Raw genomic sequence first — 23,660 nt, forward strand, 5'->3', positions numbered from 1 at the left:
CCGGACAAAACAATGCGCTACTTCAGCGATCTTTTGATGGATGAAATTATGGGTACTTCCACTATCAATCAAGACTACTACTGGGCGATGTTTAAGAAAACCCCTGATTTTGAGAGTTTGAGGGGAAGAAATGCCTACCAATGCATTTAGCGAAATAATTGGTTCGTCAGATACAATCTCCTTTTGGTTATCTTCTTCGATCACCTCCGGTTCCTCAAATGGTGGATCTTCCTCGGTGGAGTTGTAGTCAGTGGCATCTATTTGAAAAAACTTGGGCTCCTTGCATTTATGACCCGGGGAATATTTTTCATCACAGTAGTAACATAGTCCTTGCTTCCTTCTTTCGGCCATTTCTGCAGGTGACACCTTTTGAATCTTAAGTGTCTGAGTCGTGTTGGGAGCCTGTGGGGGACGACCTTTAGCAGGGAAGTTGAGGCGGTTGGATTGGGCTGTTAATGCACGTTCCACCTTACGAGCTACCTGGCAAGCCTCTGTCCACGTGGGAGGGTGGTGGAGTAGAACCTGAGCTTTGATGGCTTCTTTCAGACCGCTGATAAAGCATTCCATGTAGAACTCATCTGTGAGACCCTTAGTGCGGAAGGCTAAGGCTTCAAAAGCGGTAATATATTCATCCACTGTACCCGTCTGTCGGAGCTTAGTGAGGCGCCCCAAAAAAGAGTCTTCCTGTTCAAAGCGATTTCGAAGAGCTTTGGCAAATTGGGCCCAATTTTGAAAATGTCCATTGCAACACTGATGCCATTCCCCCCATTGCCATCGTTCATTGTCCAAGTACATGGTGCCCACCATAAGCTTAGTCCCCTCATCTATGATATGATTCAATTGGAAATATTGCTCCATTTGTGCTAGCCATGCGGACGTGTGAGAACCGTCAAATTTATGCATATCCAACTTGGGAAGTCGCTGACTGGGTGGTGGATGGGTGTGCCAGACGTGGGGAGAGTGGCTAGACTCACCTTCCTGGTATTCATGGCGATTATTCGCCTCCTCGTGGGCTGGCTCCTTGCCCTTCGAGAGTGAATTCTGTATCTGGATACTTATTCCTTTAATCTCATGTTGTATTTCGTTCACCGAAAATTGGATGGAGTTCACCTGGTCTTCAATTTTTTCCATCCTTTCATTGGCCATCGCTTGAGCGCAAGTTTCTACCATACACCAACCTAATGAAAAATTGGGACCGCCTAAAAATTTTTACTAAGAAATTGAATGGTACCACCTTGCTCAACTCGTCGTCCTGATTCTGATGGGCTAGGTCACCAATAAGCGCCTCGGAAGATCTCAGACCTTTTTTTTTTTTTTTTGGAAAACTCCTAACGGAGTTTTACTCCTTCCTGATCAATACTGCAGTCGCCAAATCCTCAAAATGTCACTGCCGCCAAAAGTCCTATGAAAATTATATCCAGGTACAGGAACCCTTCACAACTACTCCGATCTGGTGGATCTGAGAGATCTGAATGGTGGGACAACTGATGTTGCTGATCTGATGGAGCTGCGGGACTGATGTCTGCTGCTGTTGCACTTGCTGATCCGGAATAGATGATGTGTGATCCCCCGATAGAAAGGGAACTATGGTCTTGAGGAGTGTCAGGTGCTACAGATCGCAATATACATAAGGGTCTGACAGTAGTACTCGGCCCAATGTTTCAGGGCTCTAACTAAGGAGGATCGACCGTACCCTTAGCCGTACAACCCGACTACCCTATCGTACGGGCAAGTAATCTCTCCGAGTGCTATTCTCGGTGTACTGTAGCCACAAGACGGCCGAAGGTTTATCTATGGCGAGGTTTCAAGGGAGCTATGGGGCTTCCTATATACCTAGAGGGTACGTGGAAGACAGTCTGTGCGCGGTTCTGTCTAATGCGCTACTACTCGAAGGGGTACCCACAGGGGTTACAAGGGAGTCCAACAGACGTGACCACCTCTTGTATTTCCTGCATGCATGCCTCCCCAAATCCGCAGGTTTATGCACTTAACGACAGATCCTGTGGTTTAAAGACGCCGGAACACGTCTCTAGCCAAAAAAAAAAATTTGCTAAAAATTGGAGATCCCACCGAGCCCTAGAAAGTGCTCTGATACCACTTGTTATGCTCTTAACCTGCAAAGTAATACCCAAACATAGAATATGCGAAGAAAAGATACCCAGAACATAAAATATGCGAAGAAAAGATACCCAAAACACAGAATAGCAATGATTTTATTATTCAGAGAGAAATGTTCACAGGCCTCTTCGAGGGGGCAACCTCCAATAGAGCAGAGCTCGATTACAAAAAAAAGACACGATACTCCTCGCAGGGAGTCTCTATCCTTTATATATGACTCATACATGCAATACCACGGGCCAATACCGTGGGTTTTATTAATACCATCTATCTAATACTACCACCCATTTGCAACTAACTGTGGTCCCGTCATTAATTGCGGGTTAACCACTTACAAATATTAATATGGGCTTTATTGACTCTTGACTATGACGTGATCCCATGACATAAATAAGGGGGTTAGGGTGGGACCCTAACATGTTGTAGGAATTGAACTTCTGCCCCTAGCTATAAATCTACCACTAGAGTCTCTTTCTCTATGCATGTCATTGTTTTTTTTTTTTTGATGTAAGAGATAAGGCTACCTAGTTACACTTCCCTGGCAATGATGCCAAAATTTTTGTTCAATTTAGTGTCCTAAATTGCTGGATCGTAAAATGATGAAGTGTAGTCCAATATTTGTGCTAGATAACCCTTCTTAGTTTGTTGTTTTTGTGTTTTATTTTGTTTTGGGGGTTCTTGGTCTTTAGTTCCTAACGATTTACAATGTAATTATCAAAAACTTAAATCTAACTTTCATAAAGACTGCTCAAAATCTAAAAATGAAAACAAAGCTTAAGAAAGACTTGGAAGCAGAGCTTAAGCAAGAAATGAAAACAAAGTTTTTATTCCTATTTCACTCTTATTTCCAAATCATGAATTAAAACTGAAAGTGAAATTTGCAATTGATGTCTAACTAACTAAATGAAACACTTAGTTACTCTGCGTCTCAATTTTGGGAGAAACTCTCCAGGGATGAAATTTGAGGAATTATGTACTTCATTATTATGAGAAAACAAATACAAAGATGCAGCAAAGACTCATTGCATAAATGAAATGTTCAACCACTTAGTCTAGGATGAATTATCAACTTGAAGGGTTTTTCAGAAACATTCATTAACACCATGAGTCAGTATACTAAAAATAAAATAGCAAAGACAGTAAATGGCACTGACCAGTCTAATTGAGAATTTAAAGACTAGTAAAATAGTGAATGAAGTAAACTAGATTACATTACTAAGCTTTAACTTCTAACTACTGATAAAAACTAGAAAGATATCAAGCAAAAAGAATCTACTCTAAATTATGAATACTATTAATAAGAAAATGATGAAAATTTCATTATAAACATTGTTAGTAAGAAAATGATTATAAACACTGTGAAAGAAAATGATGAATTTACAGTTAACAAGAAGAAGAAAAATAAAATGAAATGAAACCTTCTTCGGTGTAGGGGACCTCTACAACTGATTAGGCTATGCTTGCTCAATCAACTCCAAGAAAACTCCTTCAGATTTCCATAAAACATGTTGTCTTCATATTAAAAATAGGGACACAAAATGCCCAGAAATTACAGAGTTTAAAACTTTGATTTCCCAATAAAAGTATCACTATTACTACTAACTTCTTCGATCCTTTGCACAAGTATTTATAAGAAAAACCATACAACTATTTGTGGAGAAAAAAATGCTATAGCCAAACACGTAGAAGGCAGATATGTGGAATTTCTTCCCCGGCTGCTGGAGACATAAATCCAAGACATGGTGGCTGTTGGATTCCATTGTACAAGTGGTTGTTGGAGTTCGTAGGTACAGGTAGTTGTTCCAGATAATGTTTCCCATCACTGTGAAATGTGTTAATTAACACGAAACGGAGTCTTGTTACCTTCGGTCTCTAAGCTTGACTTATCCATTAATCGTAGTCTTATTCCATCCTCTTTGTCGACCTGGGCTAAGTGAATAGGACAAGGTCCATGTCACGATGATTTCCAAGTTGCCCATGTAGCTAGTTTCTCCTTCTAATACCTAGAACTTGTTAAAGCATAAAGGTAGTTGTAGAACAGCCGATTAGTTGTAGAATAGGCTGTGTTCTGTAGCTAATATACAAAAATTTATTCAAACAGCAAAACATAAAAGCATAACATGTAAATCACTAAATGTCCTCCTCAAGACAGTATATACCAATCATTGGTGATGAGAATGCATCTTTCTCATGGAAAAACAAATAAAAGGAATGAGAAGAATTGCTTATGGAAAGAGTAATTTTGAGGCTCAACACACCTATGAATCGTGCACTTGCATCTACTTCTCGGGAAGCTGCACCTACTCCACCTCCTTCCTCCCATGATCCATAGGCTTGTCTGTCAGCCTATATAGACCATGCACTCTAACTTCATGTATAAACCCATCCGAGCTAGAACCTCTAGGCTTGATTCTTGCCTTCCCATCCCAAAACAAGACCTCAAACCCCTTCTTCTTGATCATCAAGACAAAAATCACATTATATCTTAGTGTTGCTACAAACAGTACATCTCGGACCCGCATCACTCATCATGTCTCCATTCTGAATGGCACAAATCCCAATCCTTGGATCTCCTTCTCACTCTTGTCACCCAACACCGTGTGCAACTTCAAGTCCCATTCAGCTAGAGTCTCGAAAATCTCCTGTGACCATGTCATATGTTTCATCGCACAATTGTCCACCTACCTTCCATCCTCATTGATAGTTCCCTACGTGAAATGAGAGATCATAGCAAATTCCTCCTCCTCCAACCTCCTAGTGAGAGCATCTATCTCAGTAGAAGCGGCAACACCAGCAACCTACTTTCCTTTCTTCTTCTCTTCATCTCCCTTCTTCTTCATTGGACATCTTGATGAAAGAGGACCCATGTTGCCACAGTTGAAACACTTGAATTTACTCAAGTCATTCTTCTTACCCTTCATTCGCGTTGCAAGTGCTAAGTTATCTTCTAAATCCCTCTTCTTTGGATGAAGATCCTTGTCTCGCAACTCTTCCTAAATTAAGTCGTCCCACAAATTATTCCAGTCTGGAAACTTCTCTCTGGAAACATTCCCTTTGATGAAGGGCTTCCAGTCGTTGGTGAACCCTTTCAAAGAAATCTTCACCGTATTCAAATCTGAAATAGTCACACCGACAACAACAAGCTTATCTTTGACCCGATACAATCTCGTCAGATACAAAGTTACTCCTTCACCCTGTATCATCTTGGTGGACTTCAACTTATCCTCCAATACCAATATTTTGTTCTCCTTCTTATTCTGGAACAAATTATGAAGAGCTATCCACATCTCATGTGCAACGTTCTTGCCAGACAAATGAGGTATTAGGGAATCCTTCACACCATCAAAGATGATGAATCTTTAATTCATCGAGCCACTTCTCCATCTTGATTCACCAAACCCCTATAATCACCATAGTGTCAAAGGGGAAAAAACAAACTCAAATGTTTAGAAAAGAAAAGACTATAAAAACATGGATTAATAAAAAACTCAAATGTCTAGAAAAGGAAGGAAAAACTATAAAAAGAGGGATTAATTAAATAATAAGAGAGATTAATAAAAATACATCTTCGAGGATTATATGCATATCTATGTATGTATGTATATAAGATATTCAATATCATGTGTGTATTTATTTATATTAAAAACTTTAAAAAATGATCCAAAATGTGTAATTAATTTTATGCTAAATAGGAAGTTTGTGTGTGTGAGAGAGATTCATAAATGAAATATTTCAACGTATTTGAGTGAAATAATTTTATATTGAAAATTGAATATATATATATATATATATATATATATATATATATATATATATATATATATATATATATATATATATATATTTGTAAGTGCTTTATATTTTCAAGTACTTTCTACTTTTTATTATTGAGGGATTGTAAATTTCATTTAAAATTTACTACATGTAGGTAGTATTTAAAATAACTATTAATAACAAAAAGAACATTTCAATGTAAGTCTATTACTTGGATATGTGTAACTCTTTTCATGCTCAATCTGGAATTGACAAGAATTTGATAATGTGTATATATTTATATATATTAAAAGATTTCAAAAATAATAACAAACGTGTAATTAATTTTCTGCTAAATATGAAGTTCATGTGTGTGAGAGAGATACATCCATAAATGAAATGTGTCAATGTACACAAGTGAAATATTTTTATATTGAAAAATGAAAAATTCTTATTATATTCATAGATTCTTTCTACTTCTTACTATTGAGGGAATGTATAGTTCTTTTAAAATTTACTACATACACGTGGTATTTAAAAAAATTATTAATAAAAAAAATAAAATTTCAATATAGGTATGTTACTCACTATAAGGGAGATGTGAAACTATTAATAAAAAAAAGAACATTTCAATAGGGAGATGTGTAACTCTTCTCATGCTCAACATGGAATTTACAGGAGTTTGATCTAAATGAATTTCAAAACATAGCATAGCAAAGCATTAATAATACTATTCCATAATCTCTTACTAAATGTACACACTACTTGTAACATCCACTTTTCATATCATTATGTTACACCGAATCAATTTTTATCCAAAATTTCTACATTCTATTAAATTACAATATTTACATTTCATTTTACTTTAACAAGTAAAATATATTTCTTTATCCAAATTCTCTCACAAATATATTAATCTTAATTGATATGATTTATTGAATGAAAATGGCATTATCTCTAAGATTTAATATAGTAATACATTAATAAACTACATGTACTATTTAAGTAAATTTTATTGCGTTATGTGAGATTATATATTTATATAAAATCTATGTAAAGTGTGCTAATTTTTCTTATTTTCACCTAAGAAATCAGACATATAACATAGTAACTTAGTTTTATCCACCTAAACTATCTAAGTTTAATAATAAACCCAAGAAATAATAAAATATGAAACCTTTGAAGATATATTCAAAAACTATTACAACATTATTTACAATATTTCACATAACACTAATAAAAAAAATATCATCTATCTAAAAGGTGAGTCTACCTTAATTGTATATGGACTTCATCATCAAAGTAGAAAACTCTAAATCTGCAAGCTTTTTGCCAATGCCGATACTCTGTGCATGAGCTTCCGTGTTTACTTTTGCAATTTGTCTACGAACAATAAATTTTCATCTTATGTCTTTGAATGTTCAACCAACACTTTACCTATTATAATCTTTAATCGATACTATGTGCATGAGCTTCGTTGTTTATTTTTGCAATTTATCTATGAACAATAAATTTTCATCTTATGTCTTTGAATGTTCAACAAACACTTTACTATTATAATCTTTACTATTATGATCTTTAATTTCGAGTAACAGTTTGCATTTATTTTATTAATCAAGTTTTAGTATTTCATGAATCTAGAACCCAGCCTCGAACCTCTTCTCAACCTCTACATGGGTTACAAACTGTCCTTTTATTATTACTTCTAGTTCTACATTTTGTATCTCTCTTTGAATTTCAATGGAATAGATTTCACATAGATTGCAATTGAACTTTAATAAAAACTAGGCTCCAAAACTATAAGGTTGATTAGGCCCTTCTGCCTTTTGACCTTATAAGTCCTTGTAATCAACATAGTAATCACCATAATTTCATAATTTCAAAGGGAAAAAAAAAACTCAAATCTCTAGAGAAGGAAGGACTATAAAAAAAGGTTTAATCAAATTACATCTTAGTGGGAACCATGGATTAAATAGAATAAGAGAAAGAGACTTGCATGGAATAAAAAAGTGTATAAGATAGGTTAATTATAATTGGAGTAGTTTATTTTAATATAAATATTTATATTTATTTTATTTATATTAAATTTATTAATTATAAAAATATTTATTTAATTTTTTATTTAATAAGATAATTTTATAAATTTTTATTTAATTTGATTATTAAATTAATTCTAAAATAAAAATAAGATAATTTTATAAATTTTTATTTAATTTGATTATTAAATTAATTATAATTTTTTTTGTTATTTTATAATTTTTTATTGAATATAATAAATATTATAAATATGATAACTTTATTTTATTTAAATGATAGAAAATTATTTTTTTAATATTAAAGAAAGAAGTTTTAAATATCAATTTAGTGTTTAATTTTAACATAATTTAATCTGTTTATCATTATTCACTATACAGACTTTAGGTTAATCTAAGGTGAGTTTGTAGGAAAATTTGTGGTATGTTTGTATAATGGATAGGCATTACCTATATCTATGGAAGAGTTTATCTATTATATAGACTCCTCCAACTATACTTGTTGTCAAATACCACACAGATTGCTCACAATTCCATGAGTCATATGTCAAAGTTTTGTTAGTCGTACTCATGTTAGCAAAACCTTGACGTACAACTGGCGAAACGTCAAGTACAACTGACAGAACCTAAAAATTTTCATTTAAGGTGAGTCTGTATAATGGATAGGCATTACCTATTCTTATGTAAGAGCCTATCCATTATATGTAGACTCGCCATATTGAACACGTTGTCAAATACCACACAGATTGCTCACAATTTTTCCAATCATATGTCAAGGTTTTGCTAGTCATACGCATGTTGGGGGAACCTTGACTTACAATTGGCAGAAGCTCACAGCTCGCATTGAAGGTGAGTATGTATAATGGATAATGGATAGCCATTTCCTATTCTTATGGAAGAGCCTACCCATTATAAAGACCACCCCTACCATACATGTTGTGGAATACCACACAGATTACTCATATTGGTTCTGTCAACTACTTGTCAAGGTTCCTCCAGTTGTACTCATGATGATGGAACCTTGACATATGGTTGGTGGAACTGTGAGGTATAACTCACGAAACCTGAGAGCTCGTATTTAAGGCAAGTTTATATAATGGATAGGCATTTCCTATTCTTATGGAAGAGGCTATCCATTATATAGACTCCCCCTATCATATATGTTTTCATATACCACATATATTGTCCACAAGTGCACCAATCATACTCGTTTTCGTGAAACCTTGACATATGGTTGGAAGAACTATGAGGTACCACTAATGGTACCTCACAAATCACATTTTGGGCAAGTCTGTATAGTGGATATGTGTTGCCTATTCTTATGGAAGAGCCTCTCCTTTATAGAGATTCTCCCTATCGCACTTGCTATTAGATACCACACAGATTTATCATGGTTCCACAAGTCGTACATCAAGGTTATGTGAGTGGTACGCATGTTGGCTAAACCTTAACGTACAACTCATGAAATCACCTTAACGTACAACTCATGAAACCATGAGGTACGACTGGCCGAACCTGAGAGCTCACATTTAAAGTGAGTTTGTATAATGGATAGGCATTGCGTATTCTTATGGAAGAGCCACATACTCCCCCTACTATACCTATTGTCAAATACCACACAGATTGCTCACAATTTCTCTAGTTCTATGTCAAAGTTCCGCTAATTTTACCCATGTTGGTAGAACCTTAATGTACTAGTAGTGAAACCTGGTAGCTCACATTTAAGGGGAGTACGTATAATAGATAAGGCATTGCTTATCCTTATGGAAAAGCCTATCCACTATATAAACCCCTACTATACCTAATGTCAAATACCACACAAATTTCTCAAAGTTTCACCAACTATATATCAAAATTTATACTCATGTTAGCAGAACCTTAACGTATGACTAGCATAATCATAAATTGCAACTAACTAAACCTGAAACCGTGTATTTAAAAGAAGTTTTTATAATCGATAGACATGGCCATATTGAAAATAAAATATCCATAAAATATCCTCCCTGAAGACACAAACATAATACCATGTCCATGTAATGGAAGAGAGAGCACATACAAACATAGAACGGTCAATTTTAACCTTTCTTAAAACGAAAATGATAATTCTAGCTGGTAATTTAATGGGCTTTTTTGAAAATGTGCGTCACTTGAAGTACCATGCCAACAATGCCTTGCATTTGTAAATGTGTTCAGGCTAGCCTTTCATTATAACGCTTCTAGACGCAGGCAGGAATGACAGGCATTTTGAAATAGTATTATTATAAGGCTTCTAGAGGCAGCCAGGGATGGCAAGCACTTCGAAGTCAGCTGGAAAGAGTATTGTTTTTTAAGTGAAGTCAACTGGAACTTTCTGCTATCAGTATAGTTCAAAGATATCTAAGTTCCGTATAATCATCATTATTTTCATTTTCCACTTATTTTTCATCATATTATTAGATTTACATTTGTGGGGAGGGGCCGGGGTATTTCTCTTTTTCAAAACTTCTGGTTATTAAGTATCATCATGATTATTTTAATTTTCAAATTATTTTTATCATATTATTAGATTTACCTAGGTTGGCTATATACTATTCCTAAAAAATTCTTGTTATTCTTTTTCCTTTTGTGACAAAAAAAACATTAATGTGTCTAACAACTTCAGAATAGTAATACCAGCCTTCTGAAGATATAATATTCAGTTGTTCGATGGATATCAACGGAATTGATAGGTTGATATTAAAAAATTTCCATAATCCTTCTATATATATTCTATTTAAAATAAATAGTCAACAGAATTGATGAGTTGATATTAGTATTTTTTTGATATATTATATTTAAAATAAATAGTGAACAGGATCGATAGGTTGATGTCAAATATTTTTTATATAATATTTTTTTAGATATATTTTATTTAAAATAAATAAGATTTTTTAAATTTATTTAAATATAAATTTAATGCTTATAACAATTAATTATTTTTATAATAATAATAATAATAAATTTTTAAATTAAATTTATATTATTGAAGTTTTTATGAAAATGATCATTTAACTTTAAATCTCCTCTAGTGACATGACGTTTTGATATAGCTTTATAACGTTTTAGATAAATACGGATTTAGCTTTTTCTTCCAAGGTGTCGTCTAACCGACAGGAAATCTGCCACATCATACTTGGGCTTAGGCTTCAATCTCACGAATTCCAAAACCATTCATGTCGTATTAGTCACTGCGGAACATTCAGCGACCTTTTCTTTTTATCAGCATGTACAGCCTTCCTGACAAAGAACAGATAGCAGGTCTGCTAAAACAGAAATTTATCTGAACCCGAGGATTCTATTTACTAACCCTAGACAAGCATCAACTCACGCGTGACGCACCGCTTTATCCAACGACTGGCTGCAGACAACAAAAGTTTTGTCCTCCGACTGACTTAAGTAGAAAATTCTAAATCTGCCAAAAGTTTTGTCCTCCGACTGACTTAAGTAGAAAATTTTAAATCTGCAAGCTTTTGGCAAATGTCTATACCCTGCGAATGAGCTTTCTTGTTTGCTTTTGTAATTTGTCTGTGGAAAAAAAAATTATGTTATATTTTTTAATGTTTTACTAACATTTTACCTATTATAATCTTTATAGTTGTTACTTATTATAATCTTTAATTTCTATTATAAGTTGATATTTTGCATGTATTTTTTTAATCTAGATTTAGTGTTTTATGTATCTAAAATTCAGTGGCCAACGTTTTCTTCAACATTTACATTTGTTACAAAATGTCTTTGTATTATTACTTCTAATTCTACATTTTATATCTTTCCTTGAATTTCATTAGGATGAATTTCACATAAGTTGCAATTGAACTTTTTACTAAGAACTGGGTTTTAGAACTAGTTCTAATTCTAAATTTTATATTTTTCTTTGAATTTCATTAGGATGAATTTCATCTTTTTACTAAGAACTGGGTTTTAGAACTATAAGGTGGATTAGGGCCTTCTGATTCACCAAGCCCTATAATCACCATAGTGTCAAGCGAAAAAGAAAAATCAAATGTCTCAAGAAAGAACGACTATAGGAAAAGGGATTAGTTAAATTACATTTTTGCATGATTATATCTATATCTATGTATGTATACAGGATATTTAAATAGTGTCAAAGGGGAAAAACAAAATCAAATGTGTAAAGAAGGAAAGACTATAAGAAAATGGGTTAATCAAATTACATTTTTGCATGATTATATTCATATCTATGTATATACACAGGATATTCAATATCATGTGTATATTTATTTATAGTAAAAGTTTTAAAACATATCTAAAATGTGTAATTATTATTATTTTTTTATTTTTATTTTTTTGCTAAATATGAAGTTCATGTGTGAGAGAGAACTATAAATTAAATATTTCAATGTATTTGAGTGAAATATTTTTATATTGAAAATTGAAAAAAAAATATATATTTGTAGATGCTTTTTACTTTTTATTATTATTGAGGGAATGCATGAGGGAATGTATAATTTATCTAAGATTTACAACATACAAGTGGTATTTAAAAAAATTGTTACTAACAAAAGGAACATTTTAATGTAGTATGTTACTCACTATAAGGGAGATGTGTAACTCCTTTCATGCTCAACATGGAATTGACAGGAATTTGATAATGTGTATATATTTATATATATTAAGAACTTTAAAAAATAATTGAAAATGTGTAATTAATTTTCTGCTAAATATGAAGTTCACTATATGTGTGAGAGAGAGAGGGGGGAGAGAGATCCATAAATGAAATATTTCAATGTACATCAGTGAAATATTTTTATATTGAAAATTGAAAACATCTTATTATATTCGTAGGTGCTTTGCTACTTCTTACTACTGGGGAATGTAGAGTTCATTTAAAATTTACTACATACAAGTAGTATTTAAAAACAACTATTAATAACAAAAATAACATTTCAATGTAGGTATGTTACTCACTATGAGGGAGATGTGTAATTCCTTTCATGCTCAACATGGAATTGACAAGAATCTGATCTCAATGAATTTCGTAGCATAGCATAGAAAAGCATTAATAATACTATTCCATATTCTCCTACTAAATCTACACACTACTTGCAATATTCACTTTTCATATCATTATGTTAAACAGAATCAATTTTTTATCCAAAATATCTACACTATTAAATTATAATAATTACATTTCATTTTAAATAATTGAAATCTATTTCTTTGTCACAAAATCTCTCACAAATTTATTAATCTTAATTGATATGATTTAGTCAATGCAAATATCATTATCTTTATGATTTAATATAGTAAGACATTAATAAAGTACATGTACCTTTTAAGTAAATTTTATTGCCTTATGTGAAATTATATATTAATCCAAAATCTATGTAAGATATGTTATTTTTTCTTATTTTCCCTTAAGAAATTAGACATATAGTATAATAGCTTAATTTTGTCCACATAAACTATAACCCAAAAAAATAATAAAGTATGAAACAATTTGGAAATATATTCAAAAACTATTGCAATATTATTCACACTATTTCCCATAACAAAAATGAAAAGAAATATCATGAATCTAGAAGGTGAGTCCACTTGCATTGTATATAGACTTTATTATCCTGTTTTAAAGTACAAAACTATAAATCTTCAAGCTTTTGGCAAATGTCGATACTCTCGGAATGAACTTCCTTATTAGTCCCTGTCGTCTAGGCATGGACTATAGTAATCGGAAATGAGCACTTTAGCATTATTAGTGCTGCTTTTAATCCTTGCTTATCAACTATAAACGAAGTTTGTAGAGACATATTGATAAATCATGTTATTTGGCCTCTTCCCGAGGACCGAAGCTAATCTCAAAGCTAAAGCATAAGTTATATTTGTGTTTGCATGATATTTTCAAACTGGTAAAAATACTAACTAATCTAATGTTGGCATTAGTTCGACGACACTAAATGTTAGCTCCGCTATTTTGGATTTCCATGGGCTGCATGTTATAATAGAGTAATAGAGGCTCCATCGAGGAACTATCAGCCCTGCTTGTACGCCAGGGTACGCCTGCCAGCTTCTACGCCTGCAACTCCTGCCTGCCACAACTTCCAGGTGCCATCTCTTATGTTTGCATGTAAGGAGGTGTCCATCAGGTGTCCATTGAATGGATGAAGACATTGAATGGATTATGCGTGGGCTTAGCATTAGCGTTCCTGAGTTTCTCAGAGGCTATCAATGCAACTTCCTTCATGGCGCTTGCTTCACTGGCAGCTATGTCCTTGGTATTCCTACTATCCATTTCTTCCAATTCAACATTTCTTTTCTGTCTCTTATTTTTTTCCTTTTCTTCTAAGTCTAGGCACCAGTCACATACATTTAAGCTGTCTGATTCCAACTGATCAGAGTACAATTTGCTGCAATATCTGCAAGAGTGGTGGCATATGAACAAACAAGAAAAACAGTGTATCATATCCATGCGGAGAAAAGAATAGTAGACACTATAATTCTTGAAATTGTTATGGAACAGAGACTCACATATGTGTTGAAATCGAAATTGCTATGAAACAGAGACTCACATGTGTTGAAGTTGGTGGTTGCATCTTTGGAATCACACTAGAGTTTCCTTTGTCGGTGTGATCCGGTGTAATGCATTTGGTTTAGGTTGGTTGTGCTTATGGTCTCACCCGACGGATTTCGGAGCCTGCTCGGCGTAGGGCTAGCTTAGTATTTGAAAGAGAAATCCGTGTTCAAATTTCCCAGTAATGACTCTGTTGTTTCTTGTCTCAGAACATATCAACAGCAACTCGACTTGGTGGCAAACTGTTTCGGCGAGAACATATTAACAAAGTGAAAAATACTTCCCTGGACTCGGCAGGCGATCTCTCAGAACTGGGCTTCTATCCCCAGTGCATGCAAAGTGGAAGTGTCGTTAACTCAAGCTCTCCCTCTGCGGTGAGATACAATGAACAAGGTGAGACTTCAAACCTCAATGGTGAGGGCACACGTAATACATGCAAGGAATTTTAATAAGTGTTATCTCTCCTATCAAAATGGCCAGGTTATTAGTCGGGCTCAGACTTCGTAGAGCACCTGCTAACCTGTAAGTGTTATACCTGCCATGCAACCTGCCTTATATTCCACCTTATTTCTCTACTGCTCTTCGACCTACCTTGGCTAGCTCTTCTACCCTGCATCTAGTTTCCATCCTTCTATAAGTGCGATTGGCCAATACGCACGCAAATTACTTGAGGGATCTTCTGCCCTGCGTCTGGTTTCCATCCTTTTTGTAACTAATAGAAAATTACTTGAGGGATCTCAAATTTTTTTAGCAAACAGCTGATGTCCAGCACAGTAGCAAACCGCTGATGCCCAGCACAGTAGCAAACCGCTGATGCCCAGCACCTACCTTCTTCAACCGGCCCCTCCCTTATTTCTTATCTAGCTCGAGCATGCTTTCATTTTAGCTAGCCTACACCCCCGGGTTCTACAGCGTGAGCTTGATCCAGTTGCCATCAATAGGTATCACCGTGTCAAATAGTGATATGTATGCATGCTGGTGCTCATCACTGATAGATACGTGGTTGTAACATGGGCCAGCTTTTACATTTTAATTCATATTTAATTAAATTAATATATTTCCTTTAATATACGTGGTTGTAACATGGGCCAGCTTTTATATTTTAATTCATATTTAATTAAATTAATATATTTCCTTTAATAACTAGTTAACTGTAACAATTATCACCATGCACTCTGCCAGATATTAGATTTTGGATGCATTGCAGGGTCTCTCGGCCACATGCGTTAAGTTTATACATGCACTCTGCCAGATGTATTACAGGGTCTCGTCACCACATGCTCAGGCCAACATGATATTCTGGTATGCCAATGAGGATGGCCCAATATACCGAAAAATTATGGGATAATTCCCATTTTTTAACAAATTTTTGTGAACATTGAGTATCAGGGGTTCTGCATGGATATTTCAATGAAGTGCCAATCTTTAACTCGGTCGAGTACTAATAAATCATTTTTATAGGTCGATTGTTCTATACAGTGGGCGTACATCCTAAAAGATGCAAAGTAAGTTTTCCATTCTTTCGCTCTTCTATGTCTTTTAAATTATGTTGTTTAAATTCTGTTGTTTATGGAACCCATGTGTGAAAACCTCATCCTTGAAGTATATTTTCATGCGTCTTCATGAGTCTGTCCTTGGCCATCTCCACACTTCGATAGATGAATGGAGGTATAGCACAACCTTCCTTCCATCTATTGAATATGCATCCTGGGTGCCTGCTAATGTAGCCCCTACCTAAACTGGTCTAAATCCGCTTAGTACAAGCCATACCCCTTAGTATCTGAAATTACATTCAGGTGTAAAATGGGCGGTTCTGAAATGGTTAGGGTAGTCGGCATCCTCACTTTTGTATCTGCAATTCTCATGGTCCTCTTTGGAATGTTGTTCCAGTTCAACTTTTTACTCAAGAACAACTTCTCAATTTTGATACATTTTTTCTTTCTCTTTCAGTTCAACATGGTGAGGACATGAACATCCATCCCAGTTATTTTCGAACCTGCAGAGTAAAGACTAATTTTCTTTTTAAAAAAATGGACTGAGAATTGGGATGGGACAAATTGGTCATCCTAATGTTGTCACACTGAATGTTATTCATGAATATACGAATACTCTGTATCTTGTGGTGAAGCTATGCTCCGGGGGATGCTTAATCGATGACATGTCCAAAAACGAATGTTGCTCTCAGCATCAAGTTATAGAATTGATCAAAAACTTAATTTCCACTAAAAAAGCAAAGGAGTACCGTCAGTCGGTAAATGATATCTGTTGATAAGTAAGAATGAACAACAACATGCTTTCAAAATTATGTGTATAAGAAGATCTTTATATTAGATTACCACCAGCATCTCTTGCTTGAGCCTTTTAATTTTCTGAGTATTTTTGCTCAGCTTCAACTCCAACTCCATTTCATTTTTGATAGTGGACTCGTTTTTAATGTTGGCTTATAATTGAAATGCTTTTTTTGCATTCTGGTATCACAAAGCAAAGTCCTGGCAAGGAAACAAGGACAGAAGTACTGCGTAGAGATGTATATTTCCTTTCCTCTATCCAATAGAGGGGTGCTTTTTTCTGTGTCCGTTGATGTGAGATTTTAGCCCTTGGGCCCCGAACTCGTAACATTTTGTGGAATCAAACTTAATACCATTTTTAATGTGAAGGAAAAAGAGGATTTATGGTTTATGTTTTTGTTTGGTTCTTGTTATTATGTGAGCAACTTGTGTCAGCCCTTTTATATATTCTTATGCATATCATTTCTCTCTTATAATTGGACACCTTTTCCAGCCATTAATTCTTGCTTGGTTTTCCAATAGCTAAAGTTTTGGAAGATGGAACTTCAATAACAAGGTATTTTTCTTTTAATAAGTTTTGCAAAATCTGATAGCAAGTTGGTGAGAGTCAGATTGTTGAATGGTCTCTTTGACAACAGTCATGGGTGCAACGCATTGAGATGCTACTTACAGATATATGCAGATATAGATATCAGGGTCTAAATAGTGGGGACATGTAGAGCTAGGATACTGAGCCCCCTTTGATGAAGAGTTTACTGTGTGATGAAGAATTTACCATTTTTAGGGCTCATGTTTACCATGCCTTATCCTTCAATAGTTTCCTTCATAAATACTGAGTAGTGACAATAAACTGATAGGTCTCTTCTATTGAGCATGCATTTGCTCTTGAAAATAGAACAAAATCATGCCCAAAATACCAAAATATCTTAGGTAAGTGCCATATCCTAACCATTTAATATGCTATAATCATTCATCAAAACATCCCTTGAAATCTTGGAGAAGTAAACTAAAAACAACTCTACAGAAGGTACCATTTCCTAGTCGTGCAATCATTCATCATGATTACACTTGAATAAGCTTAGGGTTAGATTATATAATTGGTAAAAATATCCCTCAAGTACTTAGCAGGAGGCCAAGTTCCACAGTTATGTGGCTATATGCATGCATGAACTCACATTGCTTGGCCACTCACCAAGACAAACTGTTATCTGTTGCTATCTGCATGAACTGAGATATTGCTATCTGCACGAACTGATCTTTACAACTCGCAATTTTTGTGACGTAAAAGAATCAAGAGGTTGTTAGATACGTGAAAATACATCTGGACCGGATGGAGGGTTAGCTCCCCTGATCTCTAAGTCAGCAAGCTAGACCTAGCTTCCATCCCTCGATTGAATAGGAGTAGAGGTGCTTTGGCTTCTAGCTTTGCCACTAATGTTGCTGGTGGTTCCAAATAAACTTCAATGAGCTCAGATGTTACCTTTGCTTCCCTAGTGTTGGCTCCTGCCCCCACCTTCGCTTCTTATAATGATAGGCAGTATGTAGTGGTCTATGGATCTAGAAGCTATTTTACAGGTATTAGAGAAAATACAACTGTTGCTCGATCTAAATTTGTCATCAGGGGTAAATGATGCATTATGTGCACTTGGTGGGAGCGTATGAGCCAAACCGATCAGAAAAAGAAAAATGATACGTATTCGTCCTGCTCATTCATTTCTTCTTAGCGTGTCATTCATTTCTTCTCAGGATGTCGGTAACTTCAAGCCCTTGTAACAAGTATGGTAATGCTATCATGCTCAAGTTGTCCTGGGCATGTCGTACCTTCAAGCCATTGTAACAGGTATGGTGATGCTATCCTGCTCAATCTGTTCAAGTGTTTTACCAGGAATGGATGGAAATAATGAATTCCAAGAGAGATGTTGGCTCAGAAACTTGTAAGTCACCACCTCATTCCTGGGCAAGTGGTATCATTAGGAAACTAGTTGGCAATAATGAATTCCAAGAGAGACATTGCCTCAGACACTTGTAAGTCACCATCTCATTCCTGGGCATGTGGTATAATCAAGAAACTAGTGGGAAAATAGATGTAACTATGCTATGACTTATGTCATGAAGTGTACACCAAGGTCTTCAAAATGAAAATGGTAATTCTCACATTTGTAAATGCTTTGAACATGATGAATATGTAAATATATTTCATGAAACTATTAATGGTGTATTACATGAAAACTCTCACACTGGTTTTGATTTGAAATAGATTTGATGTTGCAGTTGTTTAAATTTTCATTTGAACATGGGCTCTAAACAATAGATAAATCATGTGATAATTCTCTTAATGCACTGGATAAATAACTATTTTTGCATTGTTATGAGTATGCGTGCAAATTTATGTTCTCAAGCCTTTACAAATTCCATGATTTCAACCCTTTGTTTGAACCTTTCAAACTTCTATTTAAATCACAAACCTTGCCGAGCTTTGCTAATTTAATGGCAAGTTTTATCATCTCCTTTTGCATTGGCTAATTTATTCAGAATTTCATTTTGCCAATATTTAACATAAACACAAATCAGGGGACTTGGAATTTACTAAGTACAGGAAGCAGCCCAAAATCGATTAGAATTATATATAAAATAATTGTATTTATGACAAAGGCTTTAAGATCTTATCTTCGTCCTCATATAATTCCCTAACCAGCAATCTGGAATCCTGAACATGGGCTTCACTCTTTCTCCTTATGACATCAAATAGTTTATGCCTCGCAGCTGGCTTTAGCTTCAATACTAGGCTATACGTGTTGAAACCAAAATTCGCTCAATGCGGGCATTATAAGCTCCCAATAGTGTGCATCCCTCTGCACCCTAAACAATCTGTTGCCCTTACGGGTCCAGACATAGAAATCAATCCAACATCTAAGCCTACTGATACAACCTGCTACTTGCCACCCCTCGGCCTCCATATTTAATGATAATGATGTTTATTGAACTCTCTAACTGTATTTTTTTTGTTCATCACGAATTTATTGCAAAGAGTATCAACTAATCTGCAAAAATGGGGCCGCATCTCCACAAACAAGGGAGCACCACAATAAGCTTTGCTCTAGCTCTCCTTAGAGCATAAGCAGATAAGTAGATTGGGTTTCTTACAGCGAAGGTGATAATTACAGTGCTTACAGATTGGGTTGCTTACAGCGAAGGTGATAATGGCAATGCGACGGACAACTCGTTGGCCTTCCTCAAGCCAATACCTGGGCATAACAATGACTGAGTTAAAGAGAATTTGACATGTTACACTAACCCTGCATGCAGCCAATGATGATTTATGTGCACGGGTGTTATGCTTTGGAAAAACATGCAGCCAATGAATTATGTGCACAAACATGATAATTTGAGGTCGAGCTCTTGCGAATCTTTGTGCTAGTATGTTGTAATTATTCTAAGATTTAGCATTGAATGTCAGTGATCTTTTATCTTTGACATTCAAATCGGTGAAAAAACTGACCAATAATATTCATTGTAATTATCAATATTGACTTATTTATGATTTCTTCGTGTAATTTAAATATACATGGACAACAATGAGTCTCATTCCCTATAGTCCTCAGAGGCTCAAGTTGATAGTTTTCACATTGTTCCTGGAGAATGAATCTCATGAGCCTCTCACACACGGCTTCTTTCAAAGCAATTTCAATACTAATTCTTTTGCTCGTATTAATGGTATTGGACTGCCACTGGGTGCTACCTTTTGCTACGTTGAGATTTAGTGATAACGAGATAAGTGTTGTATATGTACCTTACATTACAGAGCAGAAATAGCAACTTTGCCATTACAACCAGCTATTTCAAGTAACATATCATACACAGATTTGAGGTAAAACCCGTGTAAAGATGCATGACAGGGTGGCACAGAGTAGGGAATAATTCTAATCAAAGGAAACATTCTCGTTGTCATACAATGAACTGATATGTTGCCAATACTATGCACAATTTTCTTTAGTACAAGCATGATGAGGCAAATGTAGAAAACAAGTGAGAACATTCAAATTGCTATGGGGCTAGCCTGTATGCTGCCCCTAGCATCTACAAAATACATACAACATCATCTATACCAGGTATATGAGAACTTTTGGCAACCCTCTAACCATAGAATCAATCAAAAGGAGTGTCATCCACATTTCTTACTAAGAAGCAACCACCATTGGCTTCTATTAGAAGAAGACAATCCTACTGGCTGAACATACTCCCTCAACTCATTCATAGATAGCAATTTCGTGAGAGTCAGATTGTTGAATGGTCTCTTTGACAACAGTCATGGGTGCAACGCATTGAGATGCTACTTACACATATATGCAGATATAGATATCAGGGTCTAAATAGTGGAGACATGTAGAGCCAGAATACTGACCCCCCTGTAATGAAGATTTTACCGTCTGACGAAGAGTTTACCATTTTGAGGGCTCATGTTTACCATGCCTTATCCTTCAATTGTTTCCTTAATAAATACTGAGTAGTGACAATAAACTGATAGGTCTCTTCTACTGAGTATGCATTTGCTCTTGAAAATAGAACAAAATCATGCCCGAAATACCAAAATATCTTGGATAAGCAAGCTGAAATACTGAGCAGTGACAATAAATTGATAGGTCTCTTCTACTGAGCATGCATTTGCTCTTGAAAATAGAACAAAATCATGCCTGAAATACCAAAATATCTTCGATAAGTGCCATATCCTAACCATTTAATATGCTATAATCATTCATCAAAACATCCCTTGAAATCTTGGAAAAGTAAACTGAAAACAACTCTACAGAAGGTACCATTTCCCAACCATGCAATCATTCGTCATGATTACACTTGAATGAGCTTAGGGTTAGATTCTATAATTGGTAAAAATTTCCCTCAAGTACTTAGCATGAGGCCATGTTCTAGGTATATGTGTAACCATATATCATTGTCAGATTTCAAGTGTACCTTACATTACAGAGTAGAAATAGCAACTCTTCCATTACAACCAGCTATTTCAAGTAACATATCATACTCAGATTTGAGGTAAAACCCGTGTAAAGATGCATGACAAGGTAGCACAGAGTAGGTAATAATTCTAATCAAAGGAAACATTCCCATTGTCATACGATAAACTGATATGTTGCCAATACTATGCACAATTTTCTTTAGTACAAGCATGGTGAGGCAAATGCAAAAAACAAGTGAGAACAATCAGATTGCTATGGGGTTGGCCTGTATGCTGCCCCTAGCATCTACAAAATACATACAACATCCTCTATACCAGGTATATGAGAAATTTAAGAATGATTGAGTAGAAAACAACTGAAATCACTCCAGATTCCCACTGCCAAATGCATTGGAATGAGGTGCCTACATTAACTGTACTTATGCATGGAAAAGTACTCATAATAGACAAAGGATCATGGGATTGCTATGCTGAGCTCTGTATGAACCCTACAAATTTGGAATTATCTTTTTTTTTTCTACAATTGAGAATCTTGGGCATTCCAAAGAGGATAAGTAGGAATTATCGAATTTAGAAATAGTCCATAAATACAACCATGAAGGCCATTATTAAAATAAGGACAATTAAGAATTGTTTGTTGCTTCAGTAACATCGTATTTTCATAGCCGTATTTCTGCAATATTCATATTTCTTGCCAAAACATTAATTGACCACTCAAAGCTAATTAAATGTGGTTGCATGTATCAATGACTGAATTCTAACTGTTGTTGCTAGTTGCGAGTGAGTCAGTCGCACCATGTCACATCCAAAAACAGACCAAATGGAGGCCATACTATTTCAATAAGATGTACATGCCACCTCTCCAATAAGTTAAAGATGTACTACATGCAATCACCTTTTTTTAGATGCAGCTTGATGGTTGCTTTTTGTGTAAGATGTACTTTGATATTACTATTTTGGTAGTATTGGGGTACGATGACCAATGCTCTCTACTATTAGAAAATAGGAGGTTTCTCTATAGGTAGGACCAGGAGAACTCATACAAAAGACTCTGAGGCCCCATCACAACCCACCTCTCCATGAAATCCATGGACAATTCACAGTTTCTCATAAGAAAAACCCTACATTGATTCCCAACCAACTCCTTTACTTATAAACATTTTCCTCCCATCCATGGACTATGAAATTGAAGTCCTTGTACTTCTCCAATGGGTGCTCAACTTCAATGTCTATGATCACAGCATCTGAGTCCATCCACCATATCCATATCCATATCAAAGGAATTTTGGCCCAGAAAGTGTACATTTTCTGATTAAGGAGGATTGTGTTGTAAAACATGTCCAAGCCATGGATCCTGCAGTAATCCTGCTTGTTCTTGAAGCACCTCAGAAGCAGATGATCCCCAATTGGGTTCTTGCAGGCATGAGGCTGTGAGCCTGTCAAGACCAAGATACGAGGCCTCCCTCCTTCTGTATAGTTCTTTATATGAGGATGGGCCTTCAACCATTTTTGTCTCTTGAGGTCCCAGTTTTTCACAGTGCTCCCCACAGCGTAACTAAAGTCAGAATCAGCATAGAAATTGTCACAACTTTTCTCCCACTCATCCATTGACTGATACAAGGATTCCTCTTATTTTCCATTCATTTCATGTTCATTACGCTGATTCTGTTGAACTCACATTTTGATTTTCTTGAGTACCAGCAGTCACATTGGTATCATCAAACCTCTGGATCCTGAAATTGCATTGTGCTGAAGATTGTTGTGCTTCAATTGTGACAGCTCTATAAGCAATTCCATAAGAGAAAATTCTCCATAAACTCCAACAAAGTACCAGAGCAACAATGACCAGTGCGCAAAACACGAAAAAATCACAAAGTTTCTTTTTCATCACATTTATAGGGAAAGAAACGAATAAGTGGATGGTCTCTCTAACATGGGTTTGAAGCTGGACC

At 35.2% G+C, this 23,660-nt stretch overlaps 1 pseudogene; it reads right to left on the reverse strand.

The window, feature by feature from the left end:
- Positions 1-22,854: 22,854 nt before the first annotated feature.
- LOC149159693 (glycosyltransferase 6 pseudogene) lies at positions 22,855-23,316 on the reverse strand (annotated as a pseudogene).
- Between the last annotated feature and the right edge of the window lie 344 nt (positions 23,317-23,660).

This window comes from Pinus tabuliformis, chromosome 5_2 (assembly GCF_031772625.1).
Source record: "Pinus tabuliformis cultivar Carrire ecotype Pingquan chromosome 5_2, CPIR1, whole genome shotgun sequence".
In the NCBI taxonomy this organism is placed as follows: domain Eukaryota; kingdom Viridiplantae; phylum Streptophyta; class Pinopsida; order Pinales; family Pinaceae; genus Pinus; species Pinus tabuliformis.